The sequence below is a fragment of the Rhincodon typus genome, chromosome 35 (genome assembly GCF_021869965.1).
Source record: "Rhincodon typus isolate 14 chromosome 35, sRhiTyp1.1, whole genome shotgun sequence".
NCBI lineage: Eukaryota > Metazoa > Chordata > Chondrichthyes > Orectolobiformes > Rhincodontidae > Rhincodon > Rhincodon typus.
In genome coordinates, this window is record NC_063366.1 from 7,580,554 (window position 1) to 7,594,816 (window position 14,263).

Genomic DNA, 14,263 nt, shown 5'->3' on the forward strand with positions numbered 1-14,263 from the left:
ATCAGTTTTAAAATGAAGTCAGATGGAACTAAAATCAATTGAGTTGATCAACTTAACTTTATGAATTGCTGATTATCTAAGGAAAATAAGAATGAAAGTAGCCATAATGTTTATTCAGTATGTTATAGACAAGGTCAGAGCCCCTGAAATATTTTAAGCAGGTATCCTAGAAAGTAACGTTTTTCTTACATTAAAGTTAGATGTGAAGTAGATGTTCCAGATCTGATGCAACTAGTAAAACCACTCGGTTTTAAGCAAAACAACATTTATTTAAACACTGCAGTTGAAACACGAACAGAAGAAAATGGAATTTAGAGTGACATAACTATTACAAAACTTAACCAGCCTGATACAGCAACTTAACTAATTAACTGTTCTCATACAGTAACATCCCATAAACACACCCCTTGGCAATAAAGGTAAATTCAAACACAGATTCTTACAGGCAGGAAGGAACAACATCCAGAGAGAGGGAGAGAGAGAGAGTTCAGAGAAAGTCTATCAGGAGTCCTTTACCGAAGCTTGCAACACATCTTGTACTCAACATCTTATGACTGCTACAGTTAAAGAAAAACTAAAAAAAAACTTAACTGGGAGAACTGGCCACTCACCATCCATTTTTAAGGTGTTCGTCCTTAGAGTCTTCGGCACCTCTGCCTCTACAACTTCTCTTCAAAAAAAAGGACAAAATAACCTGTTAGAGTGACAGTATCGTCACAAGTAACACATTCGGTTAAAAATTATAAAGAAAGGTCAAGAGTTAGGAGGTGTTAGAGCGGAAAGCAATCACTCGTTAATGAGGATGATTGTCCACTTAGTAAGTACTGTGTTCCTAGTCATGGATTTGCTGCGTCTGGGCGTGACTGATGAGACTGATACTAAAACTACATATTTGACTACATATTTGCGAGGTGTTTCTGGGAAGTACAAGTTGTCCATGACCTTGAGATCATTGGCTTCTATTTTTTTCCGTCTGGTTCCTTCTCAGTGTTTCCTCCTGCCATTGGTTGCTCTTGAGGAAATGTGTCTCTTCGTATACGTGTTCCAAGACGAATATCTCCCATGCATAAACATCTCTGTTGCATTTCTTGAAAATAAAGCCATTTGAAACCTTTCCTAAGGTCTTTTTTGAGTTTCGTTTGGGCAAAGAAGATTTACTTTGTCTGTCAGAACTCAGGTAACCTAAGCAGATGGCCCACTGGTGAAGTTGCTTTCACATATCATGGCGTCAATGATGATGCTAACAGCTACTTAAAGGAGACTGAAGCTAGTTTGCCAGTCTTCGAAACTCATGTGCAGAATCCGAATGAAAGAGTGTTGATGTTAGCTCTCAAGAGTCTTGAGGTGGCATCTATGTAAATTTCACGTAAAAGAGAATAGAGGAGAGCCAGAAGGATGTAGGTCTTATAATTAAGGGTCAGCACAAATGTCGCGGTTGTCAAAGACTCTTAACCTTCGGTGTGCGACGGCTGTGCTTGCAGATTGGATGCTAAGTTGAATCTTTGCATTGAGAACGAAATCTTCCACTTCTTGCCAGATTTCTCCAAAGATCTTCAACTGGGATCGGTTGATGAAAAGATGTGAATCTTATTAAGGTTGAGATTGAGAAAAGTCCTTCTGTATCTTTACTGCACACATTAAACAATGCATCAAAATCCTCTTCTGAGTCTGCAGAGATGGTATTGCCATTCATATACTGCAGTTACCACAAGTGAGATCAGTGTCGTTTTCTCCTTGGATTTCAGTGAGTTTCAAAGGTTTTCAGTTCATCCTGAGGACAATATTGAGCCCAAAGGGAAGTTTCTTCTTGAAAAGGTTAAGAATGCTGGTGATGCAGATGGGGAAAATGGTGGTGGTGATGACTCAGACCTGTTTGATACCATCTTGGTGTCAGATGGTTCTGTCATATTACCATCAGCGAGGACTGTTGCTGATATCTTGTGTTGGAGGAGACAGAGGATATTTATGAATTTAATTGGACAGCTGTCATTTGACAGGTTCTTCCATTGATTTTTCCTGGCATTTCACTTGGAGTTGCTGAGCAGTGATGATCATGTCCACTGCTGCACTGTTTGATCAGAATTCAGACTGACTTTCAAGAAAGATTTTCTTAGAGATTGGGTGAAGGCGCCTCGCTAGAATATGCAAGATGATCACCCAGATTGCGACTAGGGAAATTCCTCGGTTATTCACATAGTCATCCTTCCTTCCATCCTTGAGAATGACAGTGATGGCATTCGTGTGATCGGTCAATCTTTTTCTTTGCCTAAGATTTCCAGGAACATTTCACAGAGATGACAGGTATGTTCAGCTCCTCCAAGTTTGGAAATGTTGCGAAGTTCAGTCGTGTGACTGTGGAGTGGGAGGCAGGAAGTTAGAATTTGGTGTTTGTAAAATACTGGGGAGGAAAGTATTGCGAGGTCCTTTTAAAAGATGATGCGCTTTTAGAGATGTAAAATAGGTATCTGTGAGCTGCAATTGAAAGCTTGCAAGTACACAGAGAACACCCAAATTGAAACATTTGTATCAAAAGATCGCACAGTTAGCAGGACAAGCAGTTTCGTTCTGTTACTAAAACAACAAGCTTGAATTTAGTCAATCAATTGGAATCAGACGCACAGATATCAAAAACCAATTAAATTTAAATCTGATGGTTTTGAAAACATGCAAGCAATCCTATTGTGAGAATTTGGTATGTCATCAAGGTAATAAAGGAAGGGCAGTTGGCACTCCCAACTCCTACCTGCCAGCCTCATTCCCGCCTCCTTGACCTGTCCGTCTTGCGTTGACTGACCAACCCCCACTCTAACTCCCCACCTACACTCACATTTACTGGCTCCAACCCCGCCTCCTTGACGTGTCTGTCTCCTCTCCACCTGTCTGCTCCTTTATCCACCTTCCATCTGCCTCCACTCCTCTCTCTATTTATTTCAGAGTCCCCTTCCCCTCCCCCATTTCTGAAGAAGTGTCCAGACCCGAAATGTCAGCTTTCCTGCTTCTCTGATGCTGCCTGGCCTGCTGTGTTCATCCAGCTCTCCACCTTGTTATCTCAGATTCTCCAGAGTCGGCAGTTCCTACTATCTCTGAGTGAATCAGATGGTTTTCTTTGCCAACAACCAGCAATGGATTCATGGAGATCATTCGATTCTTATTTCCAGATATTTGTTTAATTGAAATTCCATCAGCTGCCATAGCAGGTTTCAAATTCGGATCCCCAGAACATTATCTGGGTATCTGGATTAACAGTCAAATGATGCTACTTTTTCGAGATTTGTATTTCGGTTTGAGGTTGAGTTATAGACATTCACGCCGGTCTTGTGGGTTTGGTTGCAAACGTTTTATCACCCTGTTAGGTCACATCGTCAGCGTACCTCTCGAGAAGTGTGGGTGTTCTGTACCGCTTGTAATTTATATGGCTCAGTTTGTTGGGGTCTTTGGTACCACTTCCGGTTCTGTTTCTGAATGGTTTGTAAACAGGGTCGAATTCAATGTGTTTGTTGATAGATGTTCCTGGCATGTCTCTGTTTGGCTTTTGCGATTATGGATGCGTTGTCCCAGTCTAATTCGTGTCCCTCGTTGTCTGTGTATAGTGAGACAAGTGAGAATTGGTCATGTCTCTTGGTGGCTACTTGGTGTTCGTGTGTCTGTATTGTCATTTTTCTTCCCGTTTGGCCTATTTAGTGTTTCATACAGTACTTGCATGGTATTTTGTGTAATACATCGATGTTGCTGCTCTTGGGTATGTGATCCTTTACATTCATCAGTAGCTGTCGTAGGGTGGTTGTTGGTGTGTGGGCTATACTGATACCTATGGGCCTGTGTAGTCTTGTGGTCATCTCTGAAATGTCCTTGATGTACGGTAGGGTGATTACTGAGTTTGGTCGTGTTGTGTCTTCCTGTCATGGTATGTATCCGAGGTAATGGCTCGTTTAAATAGTGTTGGGATGCAGCCAAAACACATTGCAGCAGCCCAGAACTATGCAAAGCTGAACAAGAGCGCCTATACGAGTCTTCAAAAGGAAAGGACACCCGTAAAGCACAATCCACCGTTACCTCTGGAAATTGAGAACTTGGCGAGTCAGTGCCGATGAGAAATGAGCAGAAGTTCATCAGATTTTTGTTGCTGGTAGAATACAGGAAGGAAATATTGTTGGTAGCGTATGAATTACCTGTAGGATGGCACCTAGTAAGGAGGAAGACCCAGGTTAAGATACAGAAGCATTTCTATTGGCCCGGATTACGTAAAGATGTGGTTGAATTTTTCCATACCTGTCATACGTGTCAGATGGTAGGAAAGCCATATGCATAATAAAACCAGCACTTTTGATGCCAACTACCACATTTAAAGAACCTGTTATGCGGGTTATAATCAATTGTGTAGGTCGTCTTCCTAAAACTAAAACTACATTTACCGTAATGTATATGTATATCACGTTTTTAGAGTCTACTACGGAACATCAAGGCAAAAAATGTTGTCGGAGTTGCTTGCTTTATTTACCCATTATAGACTACCCAGGGAGATTCAGTCAGAACAAGGTTCCAACTTTACTGACAAACTGTTTAAGGAGGTCATGCATAGTTTAGGCATCAATGATTTTAAATCAAGAGCGTGTGATGCTGAATGCTTACGAGCATTGGAAAGGTACCATCAGACACTAATGACAATTCTGAGGGCTTATTTCCCGGATGACACAAATGCATCCCATTAATATTATTTGCTATTAGAGATGCTCCAAATGACGAGTGAGTTTATTCCATTCGAATTGATATGCAGACACGAAGTAAGAGACCTTTAAAATTAATTAAGAAAAAGTTGATAGGTCCGAAATCAGAGATCTTACAGTTGGACTACGTTCTTGAGGTGAGAAAATGATTAGACAGAGTAGTTGAATTAGCGAGACAACATATTAAGGTGGTGCAGGACATAATGAAGCAAGAAGAAGATAAGAAATATCAAATTCACACGTCTGCCTGTGGGGATAAGGTATTGATGCTGTTACAACTGGTACGAGATCCGTTCAAAAGAAGATTTATTGGCCGCTGTCAAATTCTGAAGGAATTAATCTAGATGAATTATCAGGTAAAGATGCCAGATAGGGGGAAAAATAAATGGAGTATGTCATGTAAACATCTGGAAAACTTACTACAAAAGGGAAAGGGAACTGAAGAAACAGGTATTAGTTGCTGCCAGTCAGGGTGAAGAATCAAATCCAGATGTGTAGGATTTTTATGTGCCTCAGAATAAATAGAATAATGAGGAAGTCCTCAAGGATTGGGACAGGGTAATGAGCTATCTGATCCAGGAACAGAGAACTGAATTGAAATACTTGTTACAGCACTATGAACACATAAGTGGAAATAAAATGGGGAGGACAAACAAAATAATGCATGACGTTGCCGTAAGAAATACCATTCCAATAAAACAACAGCCCTACAGGTTTAAAAAAAATGGAGAATGGAAGAACACAGCAAGTCAGGCAGCATCTGGAGGAAAGGAGAAGTCAACGTTACGGGTATTACTCTTCTTCAGGACTGGATGTGGGGATAGGGAATCTGCAGGTAAAGTTGGAGGTGGGGTGGGGTAGAGGAATGGTGATGGTAGACACCGGTAGTAGGTAGGACCTAGTTGGTCGATGGGAGAGATGAATCCGGTTGGTAGCTGGAAGAAAAGGTCAGTAGGTAGAATGGAAGTTAGGAGGTGGGTCTGTAACGGAAGCCAGGGAAAGGATGGGAAGGTTACATGAAATTAGAGAACTCAATGTTGAGTCCTCCGAGATTTATTGTGTCCAGGGGGAAGTAAAGGTGTTGTTTCTCAAATTTGAATTTCTGTGACACTGGAGGCGGCCAAGCACTGCCATGTTGGAGGACGAGTAGGGAGGAAGAGTTGAAATGGCTGGACACAGGGATGTTAGTCTGGCCGTTATGAACCAGGTGAAGATTCTTGGCGAAATGATCATCTAGTCGACATTTTCTCTCACCAATGTACAGAACACCACATCGGTAGCACCAGATGCAGTAGACTAGGTTGAAAGAGATGCAAGTGAAGCTCTGTCTCACCTGGAAGGACAGTTTAGGGTCCTGGATGGAGGTGAGGGAGATGGTGTGTGAGTAGATGTTGCATTCCTCAAAGCTGAGTTCTGAATCACTGCAACACTGTTGCTCAAATTTGTGCTCTGAATCATGTCTCAAATTTGTGGTCTGAATTGATACTCAAATTTGTGTTCTGATTGTGAGGCCACACGTAGAATACATCAGTTAGACCAAATGTAGAACTCCCGATGTGGTCTTCTCTACAACAGTGAGACCAGGCATAGGCTTAGTGACTATTTCACCGAACATCTTTGCCTTGCCCATAATAGACAGCCTAACCTCCCAGTCACCACAAATTTCAAATCCTCCCCCTCACCCCGCTTTGAAATGTCCATCTTCAGCCTCCTCTATTGTTGCAGCGATTCAGAAAAAAAAGAGAAACAACACCTCAACGTCCTCCTGGGCATCCTGCAGCGCGGGAAGTTCAACTTTGAATTCTCTAATTTCAGATATTCCTCTACCCCCCCTCCTTATTACCTGCAGATTCCCTATCCTACCCATCGCTCGGCTCCCATTCCAGTTCCACCTCCTCCCTTCCATTCAACCTGCTGACCATCCCTTCCAGCTACCAACGGGATTCATCCTTCCATTCGACCAACCAGGCCGTACCTACTACAAGTGTCCACTTATCATCACAATTCCACGACTCCACCTACCCCCACATCCAGTCGTGAAGAACGGTAATACTCGAAACATTGACTTCTCCTTTCATCCAGATGCTGCCTGGCTTGCTGTGATCTTTCAGCCTCCTGTTTGACTATCTTGGATTCCAGCATCTACAGTATTTACCCCTACCGGCTTAATCCTCTCAAAAAATTTCAGTTTCAGATGGATGTAGAAGAAACCTCCAAGCAGAAATCATAGGGCCGTGTCAAAGTGAGTGGAGTTCACCGATCGTGTTGGTTTCCAATCCTTATGGTACTCAATGATTCAGTTTGGATTATCAATAGTTCAATACTGTGACCAAATCTAACTCATGCCTAAATCCAAGGCTGGAGGACCAAGTGGAAAACATCGGGCAAAAAACTTACATCACAAAGTTGGAGTTACTTCACGCTTCCTGGCAAGTACCATTGTTGGAGAGAGCAAAAGGCTTTTCTGTATTTGTATCCCGAAATGACCTATATCTATTTAAAGTAATGATCTTTGGAATGAAAAGTGCACAGACACTTTTCAAAGACTTATGAGCACTGTTGTGGCAGGACTGACTAATTGTGCACTCATCAGAGATGACCTAGTGACCCTTAGTCACTCATGGAAAGATCGCATGAAGCATTTGGCAGAGCTCTTTGAGAGGCTGTGGAAGGCCAACTTGGTTGTAAACTTGGCAAAAATAGTGACATCTTAGGGTATAACATCGGACACGGATGGATGAGACTGAGAAACATGAAGACGAAGGTTATTGAGGAATTTCCAAGTTCATCCTCAAAGAAGGGAGTTCAATGATTTTTAGGACTGAGAGGATTCTACAGGAAATTTGTACCAAACTTTAGTAGTGTAGCGGCGCCGTTGATGCATTTATTAAAAAAAAAATGATATTTTCGTGGACAGAGCAATGCAAGGAGGCCTTTGAGAATTTAAAAGCAGTGTTGGCCACAGCACCAGTTTAAGCCAAGCAAATTGTTTTGAAGCCCTTGAAGTTGCCATCAATGCAAGTGATATACGTGTTGGAGCTGTGTTGTTACAGAAGGACGATGGAATTGAAAGGCAATCGGCCATTTTGTTTTTCAAAAAGAAACTCAACATCCACTTGAAAAAAGTCAATCGTTGTAAAGGAGTTATTGAGTTTGCAAATGCCTCTGGCAATGAGATGGTAAATATCATTTTAATATTTACGTTGCAAACAATGTATCAGAGACAATTGTGTATACCAATCACAATTTGTTGACACTTCTACAAAGATTAAAGGACAAAAACACCAGATTATTTCGTTGGATTCATAAGTTACAAGCATTTAATTTTCAAATTGTACAAAATTGTTATTGTGGATGCTTTATGTCAAGTTTAAAAGAAAAATGATTTTATAAGATAGAAACTGCAGTGCAGCTGTATAAAAAGAGTTTGTATAAAATGTGTAAGTCTAGATTGATGAGCTATAGATCTACTAATAAAATGGAGTTCAGGTTTTAAATAAAATGACACCATCTTTTCATAATGATGGTTCTTTTTTTTCTGAAGTGGGAGAGCTGTTACGAAGTTGGGTAGCGTACTTGTGGATTGGGAGGCTGGAGCTTAGAATTTGGTGTGTGAAAAGTGCTAGAAGGAATGCACTGAGTGGTTTCTTTAAAAAGTTATGTGCTTTTTATATGTTTAGAGATGTAAAATTGATGTCTGTGAGAAGCAGTTGAAAGTTTGCAAGTTCTCAGAGAGCACCCAAATTGAAACATTTGTATCAAAAGGCCAAACTGTTAGCAAGCCAAGTAGTTTTGTTTTGTTCCAAAAACAACAAGTTTGACTTTAGTCAATCAATTTGAATCAGGCACATAGATATAAAAAATCCAATTAAATTTAAATCTGACGGTTTTCACAACATCGGGCCAATCCTATTGTAAGAAATTGATATGTCATCAGGGTAACGAAAGAGGGGGCAGTTAGGCAAAGGCAGGACAGTTAACTGTCATCTGCCAGAATTAACATCCCCTGGCCCAGAAGAGGGAATCACTCGCTCTCACAGTCACATGTCTTAGAGAAAGCACCATCTAAAATCGAAGGTACAACCTGCACAAGCAGTTAATGACCCTGACAGCTGAATGGATGGAGAAAGCATTTCTGACATTCCGAATTGACGGAGAAGACGTTCCTCACAGCAGAATCAATGGAGAAGGCATACAAAACTCCGGAAGACACATAACCTGGCTCTAATTTTGAGAGATTAAATTCTTTTTTATATATAAGCACAAATTGTATTTATTGATTAGTTTGTTTGTTCACTGTTAGAGTTAAGTAAATAAATGGTTAGTGGTTGATTGTAATTGGAGTGTCAGGGATTTGTTTTATTTAACGATGAGAAAAAATGGGCAACTAACTGCACAGAGATAGTAGGAACTGCAGATGCTGGAGAATCTGAGATAACAAGGTGTAGAGCTGGATGAACACAGCAGGCCAAGCAGCATCAGAGGAGCAGGAAAGCTGACGTTTCGGGCCTAGACCCTTCTGAAGAAACGTCAGCTTTCCTGCTCCTCGGATGCTTCTTGGCCTGCTGTGTTCATCCACCTTGTTATCTCAATTAACTACACAAATTTGTTCGGCATGAGGTCCATAGTTCATAGAATCCCTACAGTGTGGAAACAGGCCCTTCGGCCCTATAAGTCCATACCGACCCACAGAGGATCCTACCTAGACCCATCCCCCTAATCTACACATTCCTGAACAATACAGGCAATTTAGCATGCCCAGCCCACCTAGCCTGCACATCTTTGGACTGTGGGAGGAAACTGGAGCACCCGGAGGAAACCCACACAGACACGGGGAGAATGTGCAAACTCCACACAGACAGTCACCAGGGTGGGATCAAACCCAGGTCCCCAGCACTGTGAGGCAGCAGTGCTAATCACTGAGCCACTGAGCAGAATTAAGGGATGAGTTATACTTTATGCAATAAGACACAGTTACCGGATGGAGTCAAAATTTGCTGAAAAGTTAGAATCATAGAATCCCTACAGTGGAAGCAGGCCATCTAGTCCATAGAGAAGATATAGACTACAGGTGAAAGGGTGTTTTTTTGTTTAATCTGGGAATGGAGGACTGTGATCTATGGTGGTCTGCAGGGATCAGTGTTGGTCCCCTTATTTTGTGTTAGACGTATAATTAATTTATAGGAGAACGCAGGTGGTCTGATTAGTAAGGGGGAGCTGCATATAATTTTGAGTATTGCCAACGAACGCAAAAGAATGTGGATGGGCTCAAGATGTGAGCAGAAAAATGCCAGAAGGAAAGTAGTCTGGGCAAATACAAGGTGATGCAAGGTCTATTACAGGAATAAAGTATACTGTAAATAGTAGAACCCTTAGAAGCATTAACATACACAGTTATTTGCGATAGGATCAATAGTCACACGGAAAAAGGTGAATAGATGAGAAAGAGTTAACATGGATTGGTGAGTGGAAACCATATTGAACTTGCTGATGTATTTTTTAAGACCTAACAGAAAGTTTCGATGTTGTTAACACTTACGGCATTGGATTCAGAGATTAAGAGAGTATATTTGATACACAGCCTTAAAACAGATTCGTGAGGAAATTTTAGGTTCGTGTATAAAAGGGACCAATTCATCGTCCATACAAAATTGGCTAAATATAGAAAACAGAGAGGAGTGGTCACTGGATTTTTAAAGGACTGGAAGCATCCTCAAGGGTCAGTATTGGAACCTCTGCTTTTCCTGATTTATGTTAATTATTGTAGTGTACATTTACTATTTCCAAGTTTGCACCTGACAAGGATAATGTAGAATTCCACAAAAAAATGTTGATGGAGCGCGCACATAGTTGGCAGTCAGGCTCAAAGCAGAGATATATGATTTGATGCACTTTGGTAGATGAACAGGGACAGATGTTACAAAATAAGGAGTGCAATTCTGCACCGGATGCTAAACGAAAGGGACCTGGGAACATATGGGGGTCAGAACATTGAAAGTGGCAGAGATGTAAAGAGATCGGTGCATAAAGCAGACAGCGTTCTTCCATTATTAATAGTGTCATAGGCTACAAGAGCAAAGAGATAATGTTGAAAATGTATGCTTGTCAGATATCAGTTGGAGTATTGTGTACAGTTGTAGATTCCAACACGCTCTGAATCAACAGGAAAATAAATGCAAAGGCATTGGAGAGACCATCAGAGCTTTACTAAAATGGTTACAATTATGAGAAACTTCAGCTATAAGGATATATTGAAAAAAAATTCGAGCAAAACAACTACATTACGAATTCTTGTTACGTGATTGAAGGCAGTAATTACTGACGGCACATTGGACAAAACAAAATAACTAATGCATATCCTAGGCAGAAGGACCACTGATTTACTTAAACAGAAATGATTAAAATATGAATTTATTCTAGGCACCTTCGCAGGACTGTAAACAATAGCAAGAAAAGGATAGCAAATATTTTATACCTTCAGCATTACTAGCTGTTCCTTTTACTTTGAGCGAAAGTTGGAATTCTCATTTCCTGTTCTATATAACTATTCTACCTACAGACAGTCTGCTATCAAGTATAATTGTATTTATAACAGAAACAATTCTTCAGCGAAAATGGCTGATGTTAGATTTAGCCAATTGACAAGACTGATTAACTTGGCTGCTTTTCGCACATTCAGAAGGAGAATTAGCAGAAATATCTCATGTTAACATTAAACGTATGATACTATTTTTTAGAGACAAAAGATTATGTTGTTTTTTTGTTTTGAAAATCAATGACAAATAACTTGGAATCACAACATATTGACAATAGATAGTAAAAGATCAAAAAAATCTATGACGGTAATTTATGAAGTAAAAGTGCGTATTGGTCATGATTTAATGGTACTTACAAGTCGTCATAACATTATTGTTTCTATGTCAACGTTAAGTTATTTAGATATAAGGATATGCATGATAAATATTCGACAAAAAAATGAAATGCATAAGGATTACATATCTACCTGAAAAGTGTAAGCATGTACACAGTAAAAAGTAGTAAATGTTCCAAAAGTCTGAATTTGGTTCACATTGAAAATTGTATCTGATATTGAAACTGAATCAGTGGATCACCTGTTTTTTCTTCGAGTTATTTCTTTTGAACTATCTTATTAGATCCCTCCCTGTTAAGTGTCATGATTCTTAGAATTATTTAATGTTTATGCATTTTATTCCTGCAAAACAAAATACTATATTTTTATGAGAATTCTATTCTCACCTTGCCATTGAATAAGTTACATTGGAGAGACTGCCATTCCGTCCAAAATTCAGTGTCAACACTGCACAGTGCTTCCAAACATTTTTTTTTCATCATATTTTGGAAACTTTGAGAGTTAAAACAGAAAAGAAAGTGCATAATGCAAAGCATCTTACAAAGTGATTCAAAACAAAATACTGAGGATGCTAGAAATCTGGAACTAACAAGGAGAACGCTGGAGAATCTCAAGAGGTCTGGCACCAACCGTGCAAAAAAACAGTGCTAACGTTTCGAGTTTTGTATCTAAAAGATGCTGGACACTTTTTTAACATGTGAGTTAGGTGGAGCAGGAGCAATAGGGCAGATTTTCTGGAGGCTTAGTGTAAAAGATAGGTTTGTCGATAGTAGAGAAAGAGTAAAAAGGAAAGAGGTGTAAAAAGAGTGTAAATTAAATTCAAAGGAAGAGACAATGTCTTTTCTCCTAAAAGCAATGTAAACAAAGTACGTATATAAACCTTCATTTAGACTCTATTTATTTCACTTTTTTGTCCACTGTGAACTATTCCTTTTCCTTTTGCATTGATCAATTTTCTAAACCTTGCAGCTCTGACTGACTTTAAAGTGTGATATCACTTTCTTTTATTTTATAACATATTCATTCACGGAATGAAGATATCACCAGACAGATCGGCATTTATTACCCAGAGGGCATGAAAGAGTCAAGGTTCTAGGCTCACATTAGGCCAAACCAGGTCAGGCTAACAGTTCTAAAGGACACCATTGAACGAGATGTGAGTGTGCTTTTTTCTCTAACGATTGACAATGGATTCACAGTCATTGCCAGACTCTTTATAATTGAAGAGATTAGACATTTTAAAATTCAAATTCCACTACCTACCGTGGCGGGATTGAAACCCGGGTCCTCAGAACATTACTTATGGCTCTGCATTAATAACCCAGCGAGAATATCACTAGGCTATTGTAACCCCACCCCCCGCCCAACCCCATTCTCTCTATAGATGCTGCCACACATCCTGAGATTCTCCAGAATTTTTCTGGCTTTGTCTTGTTTACAAAGCAAAACCTAACTTAATGGAAACTATATAATGATTGTGCATGTTAGTGTTGCAACTTCTGTTCGAAACAGTGAGAATGAAAGTAATATTTGACTTTGAAGTTATGAAGTACAAAGATGTTCAATTTAATTGATCCCGTCTTTCTGTCATTATTTGAGTGCAATTAAGTTGCAAAATTTAGCCTATGTTTTATCTTCTCTTTCTATCTACATAGCTGAATTCATTGTGTTGGATATTGATTTTTCACATTAGTGAAATTATACGAATATATTATTTGGAAGAGAGTCGACGTAACTGCCGCTTGCTAGGTTAAGTAAACCCACATTGCCTAACAACCCCTCTTTATATTTTTTTTTTGCACAGAAATACGTGAATTTAGGCTTCTAACATGACAATAAATAAGAACTACGATAACACTTTATACATGCAATGTTATGTTTGGGTGAGAAAACGTCTGAGACTTTCTTGACTGTGAACTATCAAAAAAAAATTAACAACACAAGGGTTTTCGCCAATCTGATAAATCAAATACTCCAAAATCAATTTGTCAAAGAAAGGTATAAAAAACGAGTTGATCTACTAACACAGAAGAAATAAAAGTTATGTAATTTTACTATGAACAGTAATGCCACTTCTTGCGTTATGTTGGCAGCATCCCACAAAAATACTATAAAGTATTGGAAGGCCATAAATTTCAGTGTAAACAGATTACCCGCAGCATTAGGAAGATGTCATGGTCTGCTGGATATGATTCGCTACTCTATGATATGGCTGAAAATTCTGAAGTATCAGAGTACTGGGTAGAAAAACATGAAAGTTGTCCAAGTGAAAATAGGAAATAAAATATCTCATGGAATTACTGAACCTAGAACAAGACAGATTAACATTTTCATTCCAAAACATTAGGTAGATACATTTATGATAATAGTACATGAATGTGCACGTTTCCTTGGTACAATTGCATAAGTAACATTACAATTTAAAGCAAAGCCAATTTTGGAAATTCGTTCCATTCTAAATTGTTTGTACCTATGATTGAAAATATTTAGCTAATGTTAGAAACTAAAGATATAATGAGCAATAACAAAATTGCTAATACAACTATAAGCACCTGAAACACTAACCAGAAGCAGCTGCGTTGTCTTAATGTGTTCATGTTCAGTATTCTGAGCTCAAGATGCACCTCAATAAATATTGAGACAACAAGGTGCAGAGCTGGATGAACAC